General features: G+C 38.5%; 1 pseudogene; it reads left to right on the plus strand.

Annotated features, from left to right (window-relative positions):
• The first annotated feature begins 5,885 nt into the window (after window positions 1–5,885).
• Window positions 5,886–9,209, plus strand: LOC146631837 (uncharacterized; annotated as a pseudogene).
• The last annotated feature ends 366 nt before the right edge of the window (window positions 9,210–9,575 follow it).

Below are 9,575 nucleotides of genomic sequence, written 5' to 3' on the forward strand. Positions count from 1 at the left end.
GCTGTGACAAGGCAGGGGCTCAAACTATTTTAATTTCAAGTGAAGGGAGAACTTTGCTGATCTGTTTTTATGTAGTGGTTTTATGCAGGCAGCATTCATCTTCCATATTTCTATACACACAGTTGTGCCTGCTAAAAAAGAGAAATGTACACAATGAAGTACTTTACAAGTGTGACTTTCCTTTTGGTTTTTCAACACCTTAAATACGATACATTCTGAGAGATAATTGTGACCAAGCCTTGTTGTTCCTGAAATTTGGTGCTAATCAAGTGCTAACATGTTCAATTTATTCTGTATTTAATAGGTGGGGAATGTCCAAGTTTAAATGATGAATTCCAAGCTTAAGTAAACAATCAACACGGCAGGCAGTGAGAAACAGCGAGGCAGAGTTTCATTTGATATATCAGCCAAATGGAAGTGTAAATAATTTATATTTTAATATCAAGTCAGAATATTATAAACTTTAGCCCTACCATGTACCATCAACCTTAAATGCAGCCTTTATTTTTGCAGACTTTGCTTTCATGAATAATAGTGGAGCAAAATGTTTATAAAATAGACGTGTTTTCAGACTTAATGTAAGACACAAACTGGACAATCTGGAGACTAATATGTAACCATTTATAATGATCCATCCTGTGCGCTTTCTTAAGAAAAGCTTCATCACCACGAGTGCCGATCTCAGATCAGCTCAGCCTTTTACATGAGGACGAAAGACAGTTAGCGGGCCTCCTCGGGGATTCCAAATCAGCACACTCACATTTTGGTCCAGACACGTTCCTGGGTGCCTGTGGGAGACGGTATGTCAAAACGTCTACTTCTAATGACTGCCTACTTTGTCTAGCTCATTTAAAATCGAGGGCTGTATGCCAAGCCTTTGCCCATGCCAGGTTTTAGGTCCCAGTGACAGTAACAGTTTTAATCATATCTTGGCAGGTATGCTTATGCTGAGGGTTTCTTTGTGCAGGAAGTTTGCGGTTTGCCTGGTGTTAGATTAACAGAGTCTGTCATCTCAGCCGAGCCCAGAGCCGAAATCAGATATCACGTTAGGCACCTCTCTGCCCAGCAGAGAAGGATTGCATTGCCTCTTGACCTCTGAGAACTAGCAGAACAATACCCATGTTAAAGCATGTCAAAATTCATAAATTAATATTGCCCCCTGTATCTAATAATGACATTTTTAGGTGTAAAATTAGGAGTAGCCTCCTTGCCTCTCAGTGCTGCTGAGGCTTGTCACGATTTTAGAGCTGCTTTGTAACTTTCGGAGTTGAGTTCTCACTAAACAACAAAAACACCGCATGTTGTCACAGCGTTTTCCACCCAAATAACTTCCACCCAAATTACCTGCAGTTTCATCATCTCATATTTAGCTGAAGCTTTTGTCATCCGCAGTGCCAGCAGCACCTGCTGTTGCTGTGTCTTTTAGCTCTCTTCAGCAGTGTAAAGCTTGCTCCCATCTTGCCCTTGACAGAGGAGCTTGTCACCCTCACACAGTAATTATACGAGAGCTGATGTCTCCTCTTTCCATTGAATTATTGAGAAGGTGGAGAGGACACCAGATCCTATGTAGAGAGAGACATCGCTGTTCACTTCCGAGTGGCCTCCGGGTATAAAAAATCCCAAACGGACAATGCTGTGCAGAAGCAGATCGCCTGCATGTAATACCATTGAGTCTTCTTCCTGAATCCAGCTTCAGTCGTCTCGCTGGATCCCCGATACACAGCTTCATTATAACATAAGAGCGTCTTAGCTTGTGAAGACTGCAGTAATGAGCAATTTGATTGTAAGGCGACATGCTATACATCTGTCAAAACAAAAGCAGTGAACTATGTATATAATGTAATTTATGCAGTATATAAAATTACCATTAAACAGCATTGATCAAATTTTAAGACTTGAGATTGTCACTCGTATTTTCTTGTAATTTTGCCTCTGTAAAACCCCACTGAGGATTTTAAATCAATCAATCAAGAGGCAGACTTTCATCTTTAATTTAAGGGTTCTGGCAAAAGTATCGCATTAACTGTTTAGGGAATACAGCCATTTATATTCATAGTCCAATTGGACAACTGACTGACGAGCAGTTTTATGGCTTCCTTATGCCGTGACAAACTAAGCATTAAAAGATGTGCAGTTGACTCCAAGTGTTGATCTTCTCTTCTCTCAGTGTGAGGTCCAAAGGTGTTAGAAAGCCATGATAGCCAAATCTATCATAGAGATAGCAAGAACTTAAATCAACAGTCTGGTACATGCTGAAAATGAAAGATTGCACTGGCCAGCTCAGCCACACCAAAAAGCCCAAAACACCACAGAAGATAACTAAAGTGGATGATTGCAGAATTTTTTCCTTGGTTAAGAGAAACAAATTCATCTCTTTATCTAACCAAGTCAAGAACACTCCAGGGTTTCATTGTCAAGCTCTACAATCAATAAATAGTTTAATGAATGGAAACACAGAGGCTTTGGAACAAGGTGCACTCTACTAGTTACACTCAAGAGCAAGAAGGCTGGATTAGACTTCGCCAGAAAACATTTAAAAGAGCCTGCGCAGTTTTGAAAAGACAAAAAGTCTTTGTAAAAATTGAAACCAATATTAACTTGCACAAAAATGACAGGAAGAGAAACATATGGAGAAGGAAAAGAACACCTCATGAGCATAAAGCATATCACGTTATCTGTCATGCTGGAGATGCTGGAGCAAAAGTGGTTTCTCATCTATGGTGCTATATGAATGCACCTCAGCAGTGCATAAATACGGGCCACAGTGATCTTTCTCCAAAAAAGCAGACGGACGTCCCTGTCCTTTAAAGATGCATAATGCAAATATCAGCACTGCAATTGTGAGCAGCCACACTCCCCTTAGACAAGTGTTATTACACAGGAAATCCTGCCACGCGTCTCTCAAAACACAACTCTGCTTCTGCTACCACCTCACCTTTGGACACCTACACCAGTCGTATATTTCGTGAAATGCACGGCATAGCGTGCGTCTGCACGAAATCATTTTATTGCAGGAAAAAGCAGCACGCTTGTTTGCAAAGCTGTCTGATTCGCTTCATTGTCGCGCCAGCGTTGGGCTTTTGATTGCACAAATGAGTCTTTTTGTTTTAATCCTCCACTGAACAGCCCAAGGTCATTACATTTCTGTGGAGTATGCTAACTTGCCAAGAGGTGGATTTTCCCCTAAGGTAACCTACACTGGCTTGTGTTTTAAACCTGTGAGAAAGAATGAAGAGACAAATAATTCTGGCACAAATGAACCCGCCTGCGGAGAAAGTGGCTTTATAATTAAATGTACTCCAAGAAAAGCATTTCCACTACTCGCACGACAGAAAAACCTTTCACCTTGTTCCCTTTCAGAGCTCACCTCTGCACTGCTTAGTTACCATGGTGCCATGGAGGTGGTGTGATTCATACACCACTATCCTTTTTCCTGCTACCCATCTGTATGCGGGTTATGATTTTATTTCACAATTTAAGCAAATGATGTACCGATGAAGTCAGAAGGGAAACAAAAAGCAGTTGAAGAATTTCCTAATAAAAACATGTGGTAATATGTTTCACAGTGAGAGACTCTTGAAATCAGCTTTGACGAGATGGTCTCAAGAGAAGTGACTAAATGTGAACTGCCTTTTGTGTTACACTCTGTCCAATACTGAATGAACTGAAGTGCCTGAAAACTTCAGTTATTTCTGATCATTTCTCACACTCAGCTGCTCGAGCTTTAACACACATTGTCACACAATGATCCAACCCTTACAAGGCAGCTTATATAATCTGTTCTATGGTAAGACCTTGAGGTTTCTGTAAAATTTTGCCTGAGGACTTGATGTGACTTGTTTATGCACACAGTTTTTCCCTTTCTCCTCTTCACTCCAAGCTGTCTTCCGCACAGGAACATATTACAAAGAGAAAAGGTGGCATGTAGGAGTAGCATAGGATAGCTGGCCTCAGTTCAGTGCCTCCATCTCCAGCCCTGACAGAGCAGTGAATGACCCTCACTCACAGCTGTCCTGGACCCACTCAGCCAAGCAAACTTAAAGCCTGGAAAACAACACACTATACTAGGATGCTAAGATGCGGTCGGTAGAAGAGATAGATGGGAAAAGAGTTATTTAAATGCAAAGCAATGCATCTTGGGAAAACCTCAGAAGCTAAAGCCAGAATGTGGCCGTGCATTTTATGGACAGCGGTGCAGACGCCCTTAACGGCAGGGTGTGATCTCTCTAACTGATCTTTACAATTATGCAAGTTGTCTGGAAATGCTGCGAAACAGTATTAGTAGACACAGAAAACACACTTGAGATTTTCTTCAGCAACACGTCACAAATGCCACTCATAAAAGCTATCGGTGTTAGTGAGACCAGATCTATCCTAAATGTCTTGACATTTAATTTTTGATTTCATATCTCGATGGTAGCCCTGAACTTCTATATGCGCAGCCAATCTAGATCATTTATTACCTGAGCAAAGTTATCATCACTTCATATAACGGCCACCTTGCGATATAACGCGGAGCTCAAGCTATGCTGTCTCCGTACTTTATCAAATGTGACATACTGCTCGGTGCCATATGGAGGAGAAAAAGGCACGTGTTGTAAGAGTAGGAGACTTAATGAAAGTTCATATATTTTAATAATCCACAGGTCCATTAGCCAATGTGACAGCTAATAAAGAAGACAGATCTCAGCTGACATCTTCCTAACTGCTACTGTTTGACCTCGTGATATGGTGATTTTTTTAAAACGTATATATATATATATATATATATATATATATATATATATATATATATATATATATATATATATATATATGAATATGAGGTCTTAATAGATTAATTAATTAAGAGTAAACAGCATTTAAATGTTGTGTTTTTGTGTCATCGTTGAGCTGGAAATAAAAGCCGTTTGGTCCAGATTAAACACAAACATAAAAACGTCATTGAAATACAGAGTACATACTAGTAATTTTGCTTTCCCTTTATACTGTTTGCTTGTATTTACTTCTCATACAGATACCTTGTACATACTGCTTCGGTTTATATCAATAATAAAGAAAGATTACTCAGGATAACCCAGCCTGCTAACTCTCATCCTGACCTGCTCTACCATCTGTGTTCTAGTATACATTAGATGGAAATAAAACACTGTGCTACATATATACATTTGCCAGTAAATACAAACTCTAATTCTGAACTACAACAACATCAACTTTCTTCTAGTAAGAATGGGTCAAATGACTATGTGTAAGAAGAGAGCGAGAAAAGTGCAGCGGCAGTCCTCCTGCACTCTTAGAAAGGATGTGTTAAAAAATGACACAAAAAATGTGTTGTTACACTATTAACACATTTTGTGTAAATTTTAACATAACATGTGTAAGAAAATGTGTAAACATTGAAAAAATGTGTAAAACGCTTAACACACTTGATGTGTTGCACAGTTTAACACATTTTGTGTGTTATTTTCAGAATCTAACAACAGGACCTAAAATTAGCAGCTCAGTAATTTGATACTAGCCCTGTGTTTAGTGAAATAAATTGTAGATTAACAATGTATTATAACTATATTAACTGAATAAATAAAATGTTTAGTTATTGTTTGTTTTCCTTAATCCTTTCCTCATTACTTTCAACAAATAAAACATTTTATAATGTAATGTGGACCAAGGTATGGTGTACTAAAATTCTGAAAGAGGATTAATTTTTTATTTCTCAATATGTATGGCATACCAATTAATGGCCATGGCTATACTATAAGCATAAGTATCCACAAAGAACAGGCTTAATTTTGACCGTAACATGTGAATACAATTGAAGCAAAAGTAGAAAATGAAATGAGTAAGAACACACATGCTTAAAATTGAAACAAATTCTGCCCAGCAACATGACATACCGGCGGCGGCGGGAAGGGGGCGCTATCTTTCGCGCCAATGAGACAAAGGAGACAAAGATGGAGGTTACGTCGCCTAGTATGTTGTCAGACCTTACAGTAAGTATCATTTACCAGTTTATCTTAATGTACTGAAAATATGCCGGGTTTCTGGAAGAATGTGAATTTATATAAAATATAGGAGTTTAGAGTTTAAGTTAATTACTGCTTAACTATACCTAGCTAACCTTAATGTAACAGTCTTGCTAACATATCCTACTCTTAATTTTATTATTAGTTCTTGGATTTCGTGCCATACTCCATTAGAGTTAATGTGTTTTGGTAGTATTTTTATGTATTACTTTATTCATGTATTTATCTATTTACTTTATTTATGTATTAGAGTATTCAGAAATTGCTCTTAGAACCAGTGTGGTAGTTGGCTAGCGGCTCCGACAGGCATTATGTTGTCTATGAGCAACGCCAGAGTCAGCACCTAACCGTAGCAGTGTTGAGTAAAATGACAATATTGTCGTTAGCTCTGAATATAGCAAATGTAGTTATCACCGCGACCATTCGTTTACTAGCAGAGAATAGGAATAAAGACTGAGTAACTTTAACATGAACTATACCTCATATTGACAGAGATAATTATTTTTTCAAGCAGTTAAAGCAGTTTTTGCATCTAGTATGATTAACTAAAGTATGTGCACATTCTTTTTTAAGGCTTATTGCTGGAAACATGCTCTGATATAGTTTCTTTTTTATGCAGAACTTCTGAGGAAGTAATAGTCAGTGTTATTTAAAAAACCAAACAACAGCAACTTAACCATGCAAATTATCTTACTTATTTAGCCATGTGTTTCATTTTTTCAGCACACATATGACAACTTAGAATCTGTCAAAGTCCTTGTAACCACTTTTATAGATGAGAAAGAAATTTGTAAAAAAAAAAAATTCTTATTGTCAGCAGTGCCACAGACATCAGACATCACTATTAGTCAGGATCAGATTTATTCACCAAGTAGCAACTAGAAGATAAAATCAATTTATTTATTATTCAGAATTTCTTTTAGTCATTGCGTTATAATCACGTAGTTAAGAAACCGCCTTCTTCTGCTGCAGCTTTTTGAGTAAACTCGTGCTTTTATGCTCTGTGGAAATTTGCTGTCATGACTTTGAAGATTATTGCAGAGAGGTAAAGTGTCTGGTGTTGCCTTTACACAGTCTACCATTACCACAGAAGAACAAAGTCAACCCCTGAAGTCACTCAGGAAAGCCCCACAGATTCTTAAGGAGTATGAAACCTGTCGGTGCCATCGAGGAGGCTCCTTGTGAAGACTTGCATTGGGGATTTGGTGGAGAGGTGTGGTTAGTAAGTATCGCACTTTACTGTACTTTGTTAAAATTTTGCAATGAATGTTTTCCTTTAAAAATGTTGAAGTGCACAGAAGTAAAAAAGTTTACCTTTGTTTTCCAGTTACCCTCTTAGTGCAGAGAAGCTAACTGTAGCAAAAAGCATCCTCACCACTTTTCCACCCTTAAGTGGCAGGACAGGGGGAAGGATTTGTAAGTAAATTTAGCATTTTAATAATGTAAATTCCACTACATACTGTAAATTGCACTTGTTCCCACTTACTGTGTATCGTTTAACCTTTATCTAATTATTTATTAGAGCTTTTTTTCTCAGTTAAAATTGCTCAGCTGTTACCCATATACCTCTGTCCTTTCTTCCTCAGGAGCATTATTATGATCCAGTCTCTCATTATGGATTCCTAGAGACTAAACTGCGCAACCTTAGACGGAATCTCGACCAGGGGCAGAGACATTATAAGAAGCGAAAAGTGACAGATGACTGTGGTGAAGACAAGAAGCTCAGGCGAGAGGATGGGAATACCAGCAGCACAGATGAGTGGGTCACCCAAGTTATTGCGGCCCTCAGCTGAGAACCTTCCAATTATCATGTTAGGCATGGAGGAAACATACACCAGTCTCAGAGCCTGGAATATTCGGAGAGTACCCACGGTTTTTGGACATGCCAAGTCTGGTAAGTTGCTTGGTTCTCTGGTAATGGTTTATGTACTCCTTCTCCACTCAGTTGTGTTTTGCATACAAAGTATGTAACAGGAGTCGATACATTTGGAGGTATGTTTATGAGCTCCTAGTGAATATTTTGAAAGTTTTATAACTTCAGAGTTTGATCATTACTCCCTGCGCACTGATTACAATGAGCATCACTTTTCACATGGTCCAAAATCTTAGTCGTACCACCAAATGACTATCTAATAGTAGGGACATCAAATGACAATGCAGAAAGTGCTGCTCGTGGAAGTGAAAACCCTACAAAAAAATCACCTAAATCTGTATGAAACTCTGCTTTCAGCAGCACTATTTTCAACAAAAAAGCTCTACAGGACAAACCGCAGATAGACAACATAAGAAATTGTCTGCTAGAAAGTTGAACATCAGCTAAAAAGTCCTAATTTTTTCTCAGGGTCTGATGGGACCCAAATCATAGCTAAAATTAAGGAATAATGGACTTGTATTCAAATACCACTCCAAGTAAATTGTTGTTTAACTGTGTAGGTAAGCTAGATGTGGAATGGGTAACAGAAATGTGATACTGTAAAGTTTGATCTTAGCCATACAGCTACCAAATGGACAGAATGTACTTTTGATTTAATGTATTTAATGCTTCATTTTAAACTTAAACACTTCTTTTATTTCTGTAGGCTGGACTTGGAGTTTGGCAATTTTACAGGAGGAAAGGTGGATCTCTTTTTGCGAAAATGGGAAGCCAGTATCATTCCGAAGCTCAAATCAGTAGCTGCCCTGGAAACAAGAACCCCCCCGCCATGTGTTAACACACCTACTCCCACCAGTTGGTGCCAGTCGTTGCAGCCTTTTTTGCACTGGTATGTATTCAGTAAAGTTCTCACGGTATTTACCTGAGGAAAGCATTTGTCTACACCTCACTGAATACTATCTTTATCTTCCCCCATCTCCAAGCCTGGAACAAGTATTGCATCGCTTTGCAGTGATCCTGAAGCATCATCCACAACACACCAACCCCAGCTGATATGCATCGGTGATCTAAAGAGGGCAACCAGGCAGTACATCATTGTTGCTAAGAATGACAGAGTAACCATTTCTCTGAATGATGGCCTGACGTGTGCTGTGGATAAGCTTTTCAAACTGTACTGGGTATGTAACTTGTCCTATCCAGCACCACTTGGCTCCGTCTTCACCTTCTTTGATTTTGTCTATGACCTGCCGCTGTCCACCCAAAGGAAAACCAAAGTACTGGAGCTGATTGCACAGATTAAAGGATGCAAGTAAAATGTTCACCTGTCCAAAATGTAGAGAGTCTCTGTTCACAGAGGTGAGAAACCTCATTTGGCATCTTTGTCAAATACACTGCTTATCAGGACTGACCATTTTTATGCCTATGCAGTGGAAAGGTCAGACAATATGAACTGATTGGCTGAAATTTTTGATTTTTGTATTTAAACCCAAGGTACAAAATTCTATAACCTGGATGCTATATTCGCCAAAATGTATGTTTTTCTGTTTGCATGCAACTGCACATTTGTTAAATGTTGACAATTTGTTGAAGATGACAATTGTTACCTTTAAAAATTTTAATTCATGTATTGTCTGGATTATATCAGAACATTATATATATACACTCAACAAAAATATAAA

Source organism: Diplotaxodon limnothrissa, linkage group LG5 (genome assembly GCF_057381915.1).
Source record: "Diplotaxodon limnothrissa isolate DT_005_m linkage group LG5, D_limnothrissa_male_GT1.1, whole genome shotgun sequence".
Lineage (NCBI taxonomy): Eukaryota > Metazoa > Chordata > Actinopteri > Cichliformes > Cichlidae > Diplotaxodon > Diplotaxodon limnothrissa.